This window comes from Bos indicus, chromosome 9 (genome assembly GCF_029378745.1).
Source record: "Bos indicus isolate NIAB-ARS_2022 breed Sahiwal x Tharparkar chromosome 9, NIAB-ARS_B.indTharparkar_mat_pri_1.0, whole genome shotgun sequence".
NCBI lineage: Eukaryota > Metazoa > Chordata > Mammalia > Artiodactyla > Bovidae > Bos > Bos indicus.
In genome coordinates this window covers 51,548,885-51,567,258 of record NC_091768.1, presented here as the reverse complement: position 1 = coordinate 51,567,258, position 18,374 = coordinate 51,548,885, and the positions used below count along the sequence as shown (strand labels likewise).

At 38.8% G+C, this 18,374-nt stretch overlaps 1 long non-coding RNA gene across 1 annotated transcript; it reads right to left on the bottom strand.

The window, feature by feature from the left end:
- Positions 1–5,203: 5,203 nt before the first annotated feature.
- LOC109563891 (uncharacterized) lies at positions 5,204–17,709 on the bottom strand. The gene is made up of 3 exons (XR_011568339.1): positions 17,619–17,709; positions 6,957–7,077; positions 5,204–5,254 (listed from the first exon to the last, which is right to left on the bottom strand). It is a non-coding gene; the product is annotated as an uncharacterized lncRNA (long non-coding RNA).
- Positions 17,710–18,374: the final 665 nt, after the last annotated feature.

Here is an 18,374-nt window from a genome sequence, read left to right as displayed (position 1 = left end):
CTTTAAAAAGTCAAGAGATATCAAGTGAGTAACACTCCATAAACCAATATTCTTAATAGACTAATCTGATTGTCAATCAGCTTTTGCACCTATCTGAAGAAACGTTTGACATTTTGCCTATATTCATTTATCAAGGGTCTAAAAATAGATTTAATTTAATAACATTAGTGTTCAACTTGTCCAACGCTCAGATCTTATTCCAGGGGGAGCAATGCTTGTAGCAATGGTAAAATTAGGAAAGTTGTTTTATGTCGCATTAGTTAACATATGCAAGCTTACTTAACATGTGGACGGCAAATAAGTGTAATTACATTAAAACAAGGAGCTGTAGCGCAGAAGCAATAAAAATAGACTAGGTTGTATTATTAATTCTTGTGTTAAGGGTTTTGAGCCATGTTGATTGGCCTGAATTTTTTGATTTTGTTATGGTACAAAGGGATTGTTTGAAGTAATTTGTCCCCGAGAGAGGCTCACAATCCCAAGCGGGTTTCAATTCAGCAAAGCAAATCTAATTTTGTTTGCTTTATGCAAACCAGAAGGGGCTGTGGTTCATTCTGTTTTCACTGGAGGGGAAAGGCGCACTAATGGGACCTGCTGAAATGCATGCATTGCAAACATCATACCCCTGCATATATTAAATTTAGCTATGTGATGCTCTGTGTTCATCATCTCATTGTGTACACAGATACGCTTTAGAACAAAGCCTTTTAATAGCCAGGGAACCTTACTACATTATGTCAATACTCTATTGTATTTATATTTAATGCCACCATTGGAATACCTGCCCTTAGCTAGAGTATGTTCATATTTGTGATCATTTTGCATTTCAGCTGCTCCTTATTTGAAAGTGGGCTATATACTGAAGCTATTATGCTGGAGCTTAAAGTCAATGTCTGAAGATTAATTATGTGTAGATTGATAAAGGTTTCTAATTTTCCCAATCCCTACCCCAACAGATATACGCCTTGGATACCTGAGTTAAATTAGGGAGATACTTAGTACCTCGTTGAAAGAATGGGTCACATCCCAGTCTGAATATTCAAACTGGAAGATAAATGGAGGATAATACTATCTGCACAACAGGTAATGCTAAAGACAATCTCCATTCCTGTGACAAATCACCATCCTCCTACTGGCCCCTCCCCTCCCCCAACACACTATGGTCTTTCCTCGACTTGCCAGATTCAGCTATAGTGCCAGAGACATTTGATCAAATTCATCAAAATTAGAGGGTGCCTGAGATGGGAAGGGACACCAGTACATGATAGATGGTAGTGCAGCTATTGGCTAGGTGAATTTATTCACATAAAAATGGAATTATTTGTCAATTAAAATTGCATAACGACTGCATCTCCTGTCATGCCAGCACCATTTTCAGTGTGTTTTTGTTTTGAAAACAGTTCCAGTACTGCAAATAGACAGACACATCTCCAAACCCTTCAATTTGTCATTAGACATTTGGCGGCATGCCTATTTTGCTGTTAATTTTCCAAAACTACATTAATTTGCTGAATGACTTCTGTGAATCAGTTCACATAAAATTCAAGATGATACTTGTCATGTATCAAAGAGTGACTATTAAATGCATAGGTTACATATAAAAACTCCATATATGAATCAGTTTGAATTTTGTGTTTTAAGTTCAAACATGGGTTAACATTAATAATTTTTTTTCTTTCCTAATGGAAGTTGCTTAATGAAACATTACAAGGATAATCTTCCTATTGGTTTTTTTTTTTTTTCCCTGTGTCTGTTTATCTGTTTCTTCAATTTACTAGTGTATACATTCTTAATTTGACTTGATTTGGAACACAAGAGACACCTCAGGCAGTGGAAATTCAATGGTGTGGCCAGAAATAATATTGTGACATAAGGGATTTGATCCTCAAGTTATACTGTATCTGACAGTTGTGCAGTTTAAACATTGAGAGAGATTACTCTGTGCATAGAACCAAACAGCAAGATCATGTGACATTCTTAGTGGAATTCACTTGAATGTTAAAGGAGGGCATTTGTTGAGAAACATATACTAGCTACTTGCCTCTTAAAGCATACAATCATGAAACCGTAGTATGGTAACTGTTAGAAATGCTTATTTGTTTATATATATAATTGCTTGGTTTACAAAATATGTTTAAAGAAAATGCTGCCTTGGCCCTACATATTATTCAGGAGGTTCTAGCTAGATATTCCAGGTTAAAACACATTTTTATTTGAATATGTATTTAAATATATATATATATCATGTATTTTATTTGAATAAAATAAAATACTGTGTTCTATATTTTGTATATATATGATTTATATATGTATATATAGTATATATGTATGTATATTGAGTATACATGCACAAAAATAGGTGTGTATGTGTATATTGTATAATACTCTGTATGTATAACCCTGGACATCATGTGGAATATTTTATTATAATTGTTTAAGTAAATTATAAACTATTATAACTTGGCTTAATGTGCTACAGAGGTTGAATTAAAAGTAAAATAATTATAGAACCCCTAATGAGTTCAAATTTGCTACAAATACCATAAGGAATTATGTCACCTTTAGTCTTTATCCTCGAGAGGTATATGTGACATAAAAGTCCCAGTATGGAAAGATTCCTAATTCATGACCACTTCTGAACCCTGCCTCTCTATCTTCCAACCTTGATCACGTTTTCCCGGTTCACCTCCTCAGTTTAACTTGAACAGGAAGCTTGGAAAGGGTGAGGAGAGTAAAACAGTGCTGGCTGACAGGCTCACTGTCACGCTATTCTGATGTTCAATTACTGCCAATTCAGGCTAAACTGATATCACATTTGCTAAGACTGGCAAAATGTTACACTTGGTGATAATGAACATACACTTTTCTTAATAAACCAACTTATCTTAATAATAAATATCTTCCCAGATTGAGGTTTAGTGTTCAAAAAGCAATTGGAGATGTCAGATTGGAGGAAGTGACTTTAATCCCTCAAACTCCCCACTCACGCACCTACACAGACATGCCTCTTAACCTTAAGGGAGTAAAGGCAGTCCTAGCTGAAATTCCTCTTCACTTCAGCAGCTAAGATCACATGGCAAGTTAGGACTGTTCTCAAAGAATTTCTACTCAATGGCGTGCTGATTAACAGTGAGCTCTTTGGAAAACAAAAACAAAAAAGCAGTCACTCAGACTTGTAATGTGAGTCAATTGCAAGCTACCAGTGCATCTTGGGAACAAATACAAAGCATCACACCATTCCATACTGTTTCCATCAGATATCACATATATATAACCTCAAGAGCACAAAGCATAGTAAAATGTAGTACAATAAGCAGTTATACCTTTGGGGTATTATCTTTCCTCTTGATATAATGTATTGATTTTTAAGTTTTCATACTTTTCTATCAGTTTTTCATGACTGTGTGTCATAAAAAGCTTGCAAAATCCTGAAAATTGAACTGGCCTTTTTGAGTTAGTGCAAAGCAGTCTCACACTCCATCCCTTCTCAGCACAAAATGCCACACAATTAGCTCCCTGGTTCATGAACTCCAATCCAGAGATATGCTTCATCAAATGGGAAAATATTTGTGCTGGCAGTAGGCAAAATAACTCCTTGTTGATCAGTTATCCCTAATACAGATGTGTAGTACTGTCTCCACCTATATTTTCCGTGGTACATTCTTTTTTTCCTGTCATCAAAGAAAGTCCATCTTCATTGGATCTTTATTTTCTTCAACTGCATGGGGGATACGGCCAGTGTCTGCATTCCTTTGTCTAAGAAGAGTGATTCTGCACTCACACATAAAGAAGGGGAGAAAGAGAGCTACTATACAATGGTGTGGAGTGCTATGAAATTTTACTGACACGAGTCTGGGAAGACTGCCTGATCTGTATTTGGAACAATGCTATTTTGTTTAATTTGATATATGTGTGGGCTTTTTATTCAAATAGAGTTGAACAGTTTGTTCCAGCAGGGAAAAAAAGGGCTGCTTGTTACAGAAAGGTTATTTATCGTTCACTCTAACACTTGGTATGCTGAAGAAAATGGTGAGGACTCTCCTTTGGGGGTCTGTCTGTACTGTCCTAGCCTCTGTACAAAGAGAGAAAGCAAAAGTTGAAGGAATGCTCCTCAGAGGCTGACTCGGGGCACTGTTTTAGATGCCCTCAAATGATGGTGCTTCTCAGCCTTTAAAAATCTTCAGTGACCCATCCCATCACTCATTTTTGGTGCTAATTGGACATTTTAAAGTATGAATTCCCACTGCTTCAAAAGATTCAATGCCAACATCTATTAACTGCTTCTGGGGGAAGAGTAGGTGGAAGAAGGGCCAAAGAAATCTTAGCAGTGTAAGCACAACTGAACTTTGCTATCCCAGGCAATATTTTTATTTAACATTGCTCTAAAATACTTGTTTTTGCACTGAAATTGCAGCTTTTTTCTCTTGTTTATTTCCTTGATCTCAACACAACCACTGTCCACTTGAACTCAATTCAACTTTAATTCATGTATCATCAGTTTCAAGAGAAAGTCTACAGACGACCATACAAGTGAACCTCATCTTAGGAGATCAAAATATCCTAAGCACTCAGATGCTACCAAAGCTTCTCAAATAAGAAAAAGTGGGGAAAAAAATCCAATTATATGGAAAGAGTGGAACAGCATCTCATTTACTTTTCTATTCATTCAGAAAGAGTTACTCACTGTATACTATCTGGGGACATGCCTAAACACTAAAAAATAATCTTGCTTATTTAAAAATTTTGCATGAATCCTAATGGCAAATCCAAAGTAGAGCCAAATCAAATTTTTTCAAGTTTCCACTGGTTGTCCATGAAGCCTTGACTACTATCAGGTACCACTGATGAAATATCTTATTCTTGTTAGCCTTATACTTTTTGTCCTCCTCTTCCCCCAGCTGTTCCCAGTGACTCTGAAACATAATTTCTTATGAGCTGAAGGCTGGACGCAACACCGTGTTTTTCTGCCTGTGCCACTGGGGTCAGTGGCTTTCTTCTGGGTCCCCAGTAAACATGTGTCAGATGGAACCTCCTGTTCCTTTCCTCCAGGGGCTCATCCCCTCCTCCTCCTCCACTCAGACAGATATGACATGTGCAGGTTCAACCGCCATATCTGATGATATGTCATTCTTGCCATTAGAAAAGTCAACCTTAAAAAACAGAGAATCTCTTCATTGAGGTCTGAAGACCACAGAGTAACTTACCTGGGGAAGGGGAGAAGGCATTGAAATTGGAGTCCAGAGGATCGTTAGAACTGTAAATGCATACACAGTTTAAACAAATTATTTAGCATAGTTAAGCCGAAGTTGTTATTCAACAGAATAACAACAATTATAACAACTTATAATTATAACAATTAGAAAAAATTATAATCCTAAATTACATGAGCAACACAGAATAACCCTAAATGTAACCCTCACAGCCATGCTGGTGTCTATTCAATCTCTCTCCCTGGCAAGCAGACTCTGAAAGCGCTTGTGGGAGAGGTTTCTGGCAGGAGGAGACATTTGAGCCAAGTTGTATGGATGGAGAAGAACGCGAGAAAACATCTGAGTGTAGTGAAAAGCATGAGAAAACTAGGGAGGATGAAGCCATTTTCTAGGAACGAGGTGAGGATTAGCCTGGCCAAAGCAGAGGGGCCATTTGTCACAATAAGTCATGAGGTACTGTTTATTGAGCAACTATCATGTGCTAAGCACAGTGGTTAGTACTGTCAATGCCTAGTTCTGCCTTAAGAATAACCTGGCAAGGCAAATGTTTAGGAGAAAACAGGATCCAATAATATATACACAGTGTCAGATTGGTGGGTTTAGAAGGGTCAGAGAATGGAGAGCTCTAAATGGAATTATGAGGAATTTGAATTTAATTTTATAGACAACTCTCAAAGGAAACAGCTTTTAGGAGGCCATGAAACAAAGGAAGCAGAGAAAGCCTCTGATGCCCTAGCTAGGATGTCTCTAAGGTGGACTGGGTTTGAGTGAAAAATGCCTAATTGTTGGTGTTGGCTGTAGAATGGGAAAGCAGGAGTGAATCTAAGAGGAACTTGTGGGAAGGCATTAAAACTACTTGATAACAGTATTTTAGGGTTCACAGAATAATAAACACAAAAGGATAGGAATAAAAGGCTTATCATGTGCACATGATGTGAAATGTATTTTATTCTAACCATTAAATGTACTGGAAGTCTGGCACATTAAGTGATTATATTGAATTTGACCACTGTCAAGTTAAATACCATTTCTCTTCTAACATTATTACTATTTTCAGTTATCTGGCAACTACCAGCCCTCTGACCCCATTTCTTGATTCTTGTATCCCTAGAACTTATAACAAATAGTAAGTAAGACCAGCAATTATGATCTGAAAATAAAGGAAACAAATTGAACAGATTAATTTGGCAAGAACCCTTGCTATACGACTTGAAAGCCTGTGGAGTCTTCGGGAACTCTTTGGCCAAGAGGAAGGCCATATGCCAGACAAATGAGACTCTGTTCCAACTGTAACTCACACAAGAGGTCTGAAAAAAAGCAGACCAAGGAAGCTGGTGAGAAAAATGGAAGGGAACGGCAGGCAGGGAGCATAAAGCTAGGGAAAGTCAGGGCATATGGAACCTGAGAGGAGGGGAGTGCAGGTGAGGTGATGAAAAAGAGAGCTCTGGAAAACATGGAGAGACACAGAGAATATGATCTTAAAAATGCTTCATTTCTATGTTCCATGGGAGAATGTAGAATGAGCACAGTAAGATGGTGATCTACAAACAGTGCTGAACCATGGGCTTAGCCAGGTGCCTTAGCCAGGTGCCTTCATCTATGTATGACAATGTCTTTCATACAACAACTCTTATCGAAAGGTCTTACCAAGAAATCACATACATTCCAACCAGCAGTCACCCTTAAAATATCCTTAAAGAGTAAGTGAGTAACAGAGCGACAACTATTTATGGTAGATGTACTTACCTACATCACAGGTGTTCTTGTAGCTCCAGGTGTCACCAGAAGGATTCCAGGTTCTGTTCCTTCTGTTTCAGAGCTCTGTTCACCAAATGTGAGTGTATTTTTTACAGGAAACAAATAGGCCCTAGAAAGATCCAAAGATCAGTTAGGTGGTGATTGTAACATTATTCAGATCCTTCATCCTCCATCTAGGCACGAGTACATGTTGTGTATAACATCTATGGATATATGGAAAAGATGTATAAAGTTGAGAAAAATTGCACAGAGTAAGAGAGGAAGCAATCCTGGATTACAGGGCCCAGAGATTTTCCATCACCTTCATCTTAATGACATTAACTATGAGAAACATCATCTTTAAAATATGTTTTTGTAAAGTTAAATACGTGGACGTTTCTACTGATAGTTCTGCAGGACAGAGTTGGTTAAAGGAACTGATTAAAATGTTAACCCTTCTGATTGATTCAAGAGTTGATGACACTGTGTCTACACAAATGAGTTTGAAATCATGTGACTAGTCCAATCCATATATTGGGTAACAGGACCTATTTGCTGAGTTCAGAGTGGAAAGACTATTGGTTTACATGAATTATCCACATCATTGTAGGAATTATACACTCTTTGTGGACACGCTTTCCTGAGACCAGCAATTTTTTTCTTTTCTTCTTTCTCCCTCCCTCCCTTACTTTTTTTTTTTTTCCCTTTCTTTTGCGCTCTCTCTCCCTCCCACATCCCATTGTCTTTATCCTCTCTCTCTGAGATGATGAGTGAAGTTACATGGAGATTATAATAAAAATGTCTCCCCACCTTTGCAATTGGGGTACAGCACCTATTTCATGGGCTTCCAGCTGGCTCAGTGGTAAAGAATCCACCTGCCAATGCAGGAGTCACAGGAGACATGGGTTTGATCCCTGGGTAGGGAAGAACCCCTGAAGAAGAAATGGAAACTCACTCCAGTGTTCTTGCTGGGATAATTCTATGGACAAAAGCAGAGCTCACCCCTTCAATGTGCTTAAATTTCACAATAACCAGCGCCATGCCCACATGCCACTGGGCCACTGCCTGCCAAAGGAAGTAATTGCCAGTCAGTTTCCCCATAAATAAATCTTCTAAAACAATGAGTCATGCATGTAAATATTGCCTTGCTGGGCATATTTATTGCATGTTGATGTTGATTGTTTAAAAAGGGGTTATGGTTCAATAAATTGAACACCTGAGCTGAGCACTTGTAGGATGAAATTGAGAGATGGGCAGATCAATTTAGACTCACTTCTACTTTTTGATCTGTTTAATAGATTTTTAAAACGACACTTAGAGCCCCACAGAGGCAGTGACGCTTCACATCCTTCTAGCACATCCTCCCTCGGAGGCACCTCACGCTGGTCCTCCCAGCCTCCCTGCACTTGGACAAGCTGATGAGCCTATGAGCAGGAGTTCTTAGAGAATGCTCTTGGCCTCCTGTTCTCTGCTGAACCGGGCTCATTTATTCAGCTGGTATTGCGAGTTTGGGGGCATGACAGTACATCTGACCCCTTTGGGGTAAAATTTGATCTGGCATTTCATTTCAAGGGCTCAGCCACCGGTCTGTCAAATCTTCATTTTGCGGGTGCCCACTAGAACTGCTGACGCTTGCCTCTAACTCCCTCGGCTTTCATCTTTCACTGGCAATAAACATGTCATCCTGCTGAGGTGAAACACAATCTGGAATTAAATTTACTGCATATAAAATATAGTGCCCTCTTTATTGGTTCAAATACTTGTCACTCATAATTTATTTGCCAGTGTATGGCCTTCATGCAGCGAGAACACGGCTATAAGTGGGGAGGGGGTTTCGGTGTTCATATTTGTTGGGATCTTTTTCACTTTTCATTCTTTGCCATCCTTGGTCCTCAAATCCCACTTACCCACTTGGGCTAATCTGTTTTCCATGAAGCACCTCCGATAAAACTGGGGCCCTTCACCCAAGTGTGGCAAGCATGCCACTGAAAATATTGGCGTCGGGGTTTCTTGGCTGAGTCTCCACGTGTTTGCTAGGAGGTGATGAGCATGGCACCTGGTAACGCTCTTCAGCAGCAAAACCGAAATATAAAAGTGTGGGGTCGGGGGTGGGGGGATGGTTGGAGGGGACTGAGGAGGGTGGAATTTGCCCTCGTCAGTTTCAGTCTCCCACTTGCCATGCCTTCTCTTCTGGCACTCAACTTTTTCATGATTTATTCCAAATACTGTCGATCAGCTTTAACTAATACAGTTCTTGTATGAAGCACCTCTCTAATCTCTTCAAACACAGATGTGGAAGCACGGCTTAGAGCATGGAGGCCAACAAAAGCCCTCTGCCTGTACCAGTGATTAGCTTTGATTGACACAGAACCCTTCTGCTTTCCTAGGCATCCTCTAACATCCATAAATGATTGTTTTAAAAATGAGACACACGGGCTATGGTGGGCAATGCCTTTAGTAAATTTGCAGTATAACTATATTAGCAGATTGCTCATAAACTCAAAAAATTATAAACTAGATATTGGGTTTCTCCCTCCCCGTTGCTAATTCTTATTATCTCTTTTAGGTCTGTCTCCCTGCTTAAAAAAATAAAAGAAAAACATTGTAGTAAACAAATTTCTCCTAGAGAATTGTTGAAACATACATAGATGCCTGTTTCATCTTAACAGCTATTTTCAACACTAGATTTTAAAAATTTACAACCATAGACATGTTGGGATTTTTATTTTAAAATTATTTTTTTTTACTTTAAAATATTATTTTTAAACATTTTGAATTTAACCCTCATTTAGTTTTAAGGATCACCAGAAATGAGAAGATGTCAGTGACACAAATCCAGATTTCCATAGACTTCACAGATTACTTATTATTTATCAGTTGCAGTGAAAGATACTATGTTTTCACTTTTATTAATTCTGTCATCTCTTCTGCTTCTGGGTAGTGAGGCCTGGGAAACTTCCCAGCTTGCCCTGGTTGTTTGAGCCTATTTCCCACGGTGACAGTGGGGGATTCATTCTTGGAAGGCTGTTCTTTGCAGGTAGATAAAAGCACTCTGGGTTCTTCTGGTAATCCCCAACTGCCTCAAGGACAGCTCTGGAAACTTGTGCTAATTCTCCAGCCTGCCCCAGATCATCTCAGACCTCAAATGTCTGGATGTAAAGTTTCCAGTTTTAAAGATGTCATTTCTGCCTTCCTACCCACCAGAAAGCATAGACACTTTATGACTAACCATGGATGCAAACTGCCTCTCTCTGCCTGCTTTTTCTGAGCAGCAGCATAAGTGAAGAGAGAGATTTAGAATAGGAATTCTTGCTCCAACCAGCTATGAAATGCCTAATTTTATTTGCATCTGCACACATATGCAGTTAGATGTTTTATTCATTACTTACACACTTACTTCCAAAAGAAACTTGTGAAAAGCAAAAGAAAACTCATACTATCTTTTAGTTTTCATTTTAGGATTTCAAAATAGTCTGTTAAATTTAATATTGACTTCCAAATGTTTTCCAAAACATTTTTTAAATTAGTTATATACGAAGAAGCAGAATAAATATTAAAAGACTATGCTTACTTTAATGTTTTAGAAAGTATCTTACCTCCTAAATGGTTTAGGGTTCTAGCATAAGGGTGGAAATTTTATCTCATCCATGTTTTTTATCTCATCCATACTTTTAAGGTTGAGGAAACTTAGATCCAGAGAGTTTAAGTGACTTGCCCGGGACCAACCAATTAGTTCATGGAAGAGTAAATAATAAAATTTAGTGTTCATCTCTATTTTCTTTCCATTAAGAATTTTTTTGAATTCTGAAGGCTCAATTATTATTTCAAGAAATTCAATAGACACTGAGAGTACTGTGCTCAACAGAGGGCTTCTGCTGCCATACACCTGGCCCACAACAACCCTGTGTGTGTACTTCCATCACAGATGGACAGAATGGACTTAGAGAAAACGATCAGAATTCACACAAAGTCCAAGTGGCAAAGGCTTCCCTGGTGGCTCAGTCAGTAAGGAATCTGCCTGCAATACTGGAGACCCACATTCCATCCCTGGGTCAGGAAGATCCCCTGGAGAAAGAAATGGTAACCCAGTCCAGTATTCTTGCCTGGGAAATCCCATGGACAGAGGAGCCTGGCAGGCTAAAGTCCGCGGGGATGGACTTTAATAGTTGAATACAACTAGTAATAGTTGAATACAACTTAGTGACTAAACCACCACCACCACCACCACCACCACCAACTGGCAGAGCCTAGTTTAAACCAGGTCCACTGTCTCAGAATCTAGGCCTCTGTGAATGGTACAAGCCCCTGAAAAGGAAGGCTACACCCATCTCAAACAAGAGCAATGTGAAGATGAATTACACCAAGTGGAAATCTAATGTCTTCATTCACTCTTTGTCTGTCTCACTGATATGTCAGGGCTTCCCTATAGTTCTTTGCTTCATATTAACCATTTGCCCGAGTGTCTGTAGATTATTATTTGAATTTTCTAATGACCTATTTGACATCCTTGAGAGCAGCAACAGCACACACACAAAAAATGAAAACTATTTTTTCTACTACTATTTATAAAATTTCAAATGATTTAGAATGTCAGATTATCCCTTACTGTGAGATTGAGACCAATAAAATAATCAGGTATTCATAGCATTTGTCATAACTCTATTTTCAAATGATACTGCAAATGTTCACTTTTATTTTGGAGTACTTTTATTGTGTGTATTGAATTTTATTTCTTTTGCTTTTACTTACAGTTTTACTTTACAGTTTTATTGAAATGTACAATCTACCACATAAGCAACAATAAAATCAAATGTGAAAATATACACTTTCTTTGAGTTTTTGTTATGTGATTGTATTTGAGTATATTATTCCCAGTTGGCTATAATGAGAACTATCCTATATGTACAAGTCCAACTTCTATTTGAAACATAAAACATACTATAGTGTAAAATCTATTAAGTGTGTTCTTTAAAAGGACTATTATTTTGTTTACTACTGTACATCAAGTACATTTATGTCCCCTAAATTTGGAAACACTTTAGACCAGAGTAAGAAGTAGCGATTTCAGAATGGCCAGGAGATGTGCGTTGGTTAAATGCATTTGTGTGAAAGGAACAGCCCAAGGAAGGCAAAAAGAGGGCAAAACCCAGCAAACTGATGACCAAACCCTAGGGAATCCTAGCATTTAAGGAACAGAAGGAGAAAGATGTTCAGTTCAATCACTCAGTCATTTCCAACTCTTTGTGACCCCATGAATTGCAGCATGCCAGGCCTCCCTGTCCATCACCAACTTCCGGAGTTCACCCAGACTCACGTCCATCGAGTCAGTGATGCCATCCAGCCATCTCATCCTCTGTCGTCCCCTTTTCCTCCTGCCTGCAATCCCTCCCAGCATCAGAGTCTTTTCCAATGAGTCAGCTCTTCACATGAGGTGGCCAAAGTACTGGAGCTTCAGCTTCAGCATCAGTCCTTCCAATGAACACCCAGGACTGATCTCCTTCAGAATGGACTGGTTAGATCTCCTTGCAGTCCATGATGAAAATGAAACCAAAGGCTTTAGTGGAAATTGAGGGAGGAGGGTGTTTTAGGTGAAGGGAAATGGCAATAGAAGCAAATGCAGCATTGAGGTTCAGCATGACAAGAAGTGATAATCCTAGAGAAGGAGAAATATTGCATGACATCCCTTATATGCAGAATCTAAAAAGAAGTGATACAAATAAACTAATTTACTAAATAGAAACAGACTCACAGGCTTAGAAAAGGAACTTATGGTTTCCAGGAAGGAAAGTTGGGCGGAAGGGATAGAGTTTGGGATCCACATGTCCATACTGCTATATTTAAAATGGATAACCAACAAGGACCTACTGTGTAGCACAGGGAACTCTACTCAATGTTATGTAGCACCCTGAATTGGGGGGCACAGTTTGGGGGAGAATGGATACATGTACACGTATGGCTGAGTCCTTTGTTACCACCTGAAACTATCACAATATTGTTAATCAGCTATACTCCAATGTAAAATCAGTTTTAAATATATATACTTTTTTTTTAAAAAGAACTGAGAGTTTTTTGATTTGGTGATATTGAAAGTCATCTTGAAAATATGAGAGACTCTCAGTGAAACTAAGAAGGCAGAATTTTATGTCAATGGGTTAGGGAACGAGTGAAAACTGAAGAAATGGAATGAATGTAGAGATTTCCTTGCTGGATAAATATGGCATAAATAAAATAAAGCTAGGATGGGATATGGGATCAAAGGTTTGACTATAAGTCTTCAAAAGTGTATTTTTTCAAAAAAAATATTTCTGTAAATACTAAAATAATATATGTTAACAGCAGAAAGTTTGGAGGCTATTAAAAAGGGTTAACAATAGAATCAAAGTAATCTTGAATCCCATGACTAAGAGATTATTACAGTAAAGCTTCGGCTTATTTTCTTCCAGGATTTGTTCTATATTATTATTATGAAGTTGATTTCATTCTACCTATACAGATCTGTATCCTTTTTCACTTATCCTCATATATGTCCATGACTGTTCTTGAAGGTTTTTTTTTTTTTTTTTGAAGGTTTAAATTTAGTGTATATTTTTAGTTTTAGTGGAAAGAAGCCTCTAGTGAGGGATCATTGACTATACAAGAAAAGAGATAAAGCACTGGATTAGTGTCCCAGAGGTGGTCAAAGTACAGAATTAGGGACATGGAAAGAATAAAGGAGTAAGAAATGTAGCAATATAGGTACATTATGTACCTGTGTGGAGGGCGGGAATCAGAGACTGAGTGAGTTTGTGTACTTTTTAATGGCTGAGAGTGAAAACACCTCTGTTTACCTAAGGCTGTTGACTGTGAACAAGTGAGCACATTGTCGGAACACAGGGCCAAGTCTGGGAACAGTCACATGAGCAACTGTGGTGGTGGCGTTCCCTCCAGCTGCTCTCAGAAGACTGGGCAGAAGAGACTGAAGTACTGAAGAATCCTGCTTGACATACAAGCAGAATGATGAAGATGTAAAATATCAAAAGTTCTAAAAATAAATGATCAACAAAGATTTCAGGATACTTAGAGAAGCAGTGGAAAGAAAATGGAGAACCCAAAGTCTGGGAAATGTCTACGATGTTGAAGAAGCCTTGCAGCGGGTATAGGAGATAAAGAATGAGGATTGCACTCAGAGTGAGATACTTGAGTGAAAGCTCTCAAATGAGAAATCAAAGTGGGTGGTAACAAGATGCAGGTATGACCATGTGGGTGGATTGCTCAAGAAAAAAGATCAAAAGATATTATAATACTGCACCAAGAGTGAGCCCTCATGTAAGCTATGAACTTTGGGTCATAATGATGTGTCAGTGTAAGTTAATCAACTGCAACACATCTACCATTCTGATGAGGAACGTTGATAACTGGGGGTGGATCTACATATCAGCACAAAGGGTATATGAGTAATCTCTGAATCTTCCTCTCAATTGTGCTAAGAACATGAAATTGCTCTAGAAGCTTTTTTTTTTTTTTTAAGATACTGGACAGAGGGAAATAAATGTTCTAATTTCTAGATATCAGAAGCCCTAGCCTGGACACTGAAATCGCCTAGGTTGTTGGCAAATCATGGAAAATAACGGAAGACTGTGAGTGGGGCTTCCAGTGAATATGAAGTAGTGACTAGGCATGGTTAGATGATACTGAAAAGAAGGTGGCACAGTGAAATGGTATGAATCTCAGGGAAAAAACATTTTGTATGACCTGGAAGCTGTTTTGGGCCTTGGGTGAAAGTAGACCCAACTGCCTGATCCCAATGGAAGACTGTTTAATTGAAGTTCCTGGATAGGCAATAACCTAGATAAAAACTAAGGTTTAATTCCAGCCAGATAAAACAAAGTATTGGATGGAAAAGTTAATGTTAAGGATCGTTTGCTTTCCATGGAACAGAGATTCTAGAGGAAAAGCAAAAAGAAGTAGAGGAAGAGGAGAGAAGAGAAGCTGAGTCTGGAGATAGAAAGCACAGAGGAAATGGGAATAATGATCACCAGAAGGGTTATATTTTGGGTGGTAACCAAAGACAATTGAGATGTTGAACATGGGGGATGGGAACGGCCTCCAGAACCCAATACATAACTGAGCTGACACATTAGACACACAGGAGCTTCCATTTCCCTTTCCCAGCCTATAGCAAGTCACCAATAAATGTTAGGTGAATGAATGAATGAATGAATCAAATTAATTTTAAAGTGATAATTAAACAGCTAAGTGAAGATTATATACCAGAGGATATGGGAAATGCAAAATAAGAGTCCAGAGGAGTGACTCTCTGGGAGGAGAGAAAATCTTGTTCTTTTAAGAGTAAACGATTGAACAAATGATTATTTTATCCAATAATTTTAATTTTTGTCCCTTTACTATAAGTTATTTCAAATGCATCAAGCTCTCTTTCCTTAAGCAGTTTCAATATGTATGCTAGACTCAGCCTCACTCTTTCCCTTTTAGTTATGTTATCAAATAACTTTTCCTTCCCCTCCCCCATCTTTTTGTGACTCTGATGAAACAGACCTGAAATTGAGCACAAGGAACAGGAATTATTTTGTGCATAAAATCAGCCTGATAATAGAGATGAGATAAACCAAATTTAGGGCATTCCCTACAAAAGATCGGATCAGTTTCATTTTGTAACATCTTTGTAACAGATGTACCATCTCAGAAGGGTTGTTTTCTTTATGTACTCTGTGCAGCAATGGGAAAAAATGGCTCTTTATACAACTGTTAGATTTGAAAAAAAAAAATCTGTTTGTTTATAATTAAAGTCTAGTGTAAAAAGATGTTGAAGTTTGAAAAGAATGCTTTTCCCAAAACTTTTCTGTTTAATTTGAACACCAGTCTAGCATAATTTTGTGTCTTTTTCCACTATCTTGTTCTTTCTTATGTACGTGTTGAAACTCTCCATCCGTCTTTATAAGGAACAATTTTCCCTCTCTCTCTTTTTTTTCCAAGCAGCACTCTATCAGCATGTTCATCCTCACATTCAAGCCTCTTAACCTGGATAGAGTATGTCTGACTCTAGGAACAAGTGCCAGTCCCAGATGATATGTCTTTCTCAGTGACTAGCCATACTATTTAATTAAAGATGATGCATTCAAACAGGATTTAATATGCAGAAGATACCAAGTGAACACCAAAATTACAAGCTTTCCAATCTTCAAGTTTACCAATATTCCAAGAAAGAGTTGAGCTATTTGAAAGCATCTTCACTGTATTTGCAGCCAGTATACAGTAGATGGTACTAGACAGTTTATACTTAGGAGCATTTTCATCTATAAAGAATAAAACAATGTGTAGTCCATGTGTAGACTGTTCAAATGACAGACCATAAGCGTCCTTTTGCAGCCCTTTTAATATCTGTTGTCAGGCTCTTCTGAAAGACTTCTAATAGGGTCTTGGCAAGATGCCACAGGCAAGCACTTCCACTGCAGCTGATTCATAGATGCCTTTGGGGTTGCATTACAAATCCAGTAACCCCTGAGGTTTGGTGGGAAGGTCTGCCAAGGTTCAGCTGGGATTGCCTATTAGCCCGCTGAACTCCCCTGAGCCCTAGAGACTCAGGAGTGAATTTCATCCAAGCAACACAGGGAGGAGAGATGCAATATTATTGTCTTTGCTGTACAGGTAGCTTATATGCACTCCATCCCAGCAAGGATTTTTGAGGAAAGAAAGCATCATGATCCTTTCTTTCTTCCTGTTGATGTAGTCCAGAAAGTTACAATTTCTAATTTTAGTGATAAATCCAATGATTAAAAGAAGCAACATATTTATGATGTGAATATATACATATATATTTATGCATGTGTGCTCAGTCACTCAGCCGTGTCCAATTCTTTTGCAACCGCATGGACTGCAGCCCACCAGGCCCCTCTGTCCGTGGCATTTCCCAGGCAAGAATACATTGCCAAGCCCTCCTCTGGGGATATTTCTGACCCAGGGATTGAACCCTCATCTCCTGTGGCTCCTGCGTTGGCAGGTGGATTATTTACCATTGTGCCACCTGGGAAGCCCTGAAAAAAAAATATATATGGCAAGTATGCCTTTGATCTATGTAGAATGAGTACTTGCTTTCTCTTTTCCCATTGTTCTTTGACTTTGATATGTGTGTATGTGTCTAAGGTTTACTTGTGAAGGAGCAATGCCTATTTTATTCATGTGATTGAAGACATATCAATGTGTCCCTAGAGACTAGAACAGGGACAGCCACTTACACAGTGTGTGTGCTTGCTAAGTCGCTTCAGTAATGTTCGACTCTTTGCGACCCTATAGACTATAGCCTTCTTGGCTCTTCTGTCCATGAGATTCTCCAGGCAAGAATACTGGAGCGGGTTGCTGTGCCCTTCTCCAATAATTGTGAAATGAATGGCTGTGTTAGCCATTATCTGAAAGCAGAAATAGATCTAAGGGGAAGGCTTCCGGGAAGGTACTCAGATTGTCAATCTGTGGGGGTGCTGGGACATCACTGAGATGAGATGAATCAACTTCAATGATCAGAACACTTCTCAGAGTCAAGGTGGTGAAGGGCAGGCTGTCCCCTTCTAAAGGGGTAAGCTCAAAGAACAAAAGGAGGCCATCAAGGACGTGGGTTTGGTTACCTACAAGGCAACTTTAGGAAGTAGGAAATGAAACAGAAGACAAGAAGAGACTTACCCTGGACAGGGGTGGAATGGCTGACCCCTTCCACCAGCTGTCCTGCTGCATCAGAGTTCACTCTGTCTAAATCGGTGGGAAAACTTCAACCCTCTTGTGCTTAAGGTAAAAAAGAGGACGAACTGTTAGCTCTCATTTCTTCCCATAGCATTGAATTCTATCCTAAAGTTTCTCTTTTTCAAACAAGGTCAATACTCGTCTATTTTCTTTTCTACTTGTAAGATTTCTATTGAGTGTCATTGTATTTGCCCCCACTTCATAGGACACTTTTAAATTCTTTCATGGTCTTCCTTCCACCTTCCACTTTCCTAATTTGTGGTTGCCCTTGCATATTTCCCTTTAACTTCTCATCAGTTTATTTGCCACCCTTTACTGAAAACCAAGAAAAAATTATTTAACTCCTCTGAGCCCCAGTTTCCACAAATGTGACATTTGATTAATAACTATTTTGCTAGGTTGTGCTGATAATCTAATGATGTAGAAAAATAGCACAGTGCCAGTTTCCTATTAAGAACTCAGTGATTTTCATATGCAAGGTTCACAGGAGACACAGGTGATATGACAATCCAGAGACTGTGGAACCAGCCTGGGGATGTACTCAGTGTGATGAGCATGTCATGTATTGCTGGATTCAGCAAAGCTATACAATGAGAAGCCACTCTCTAGGGAGAAAAAGCTAAGCCGGTTGCCCTTCCTGGGGCCACATTACCCCCACTGAGCCCTCTCATGTGCCAGGACACCTAAAGGACTATCTTT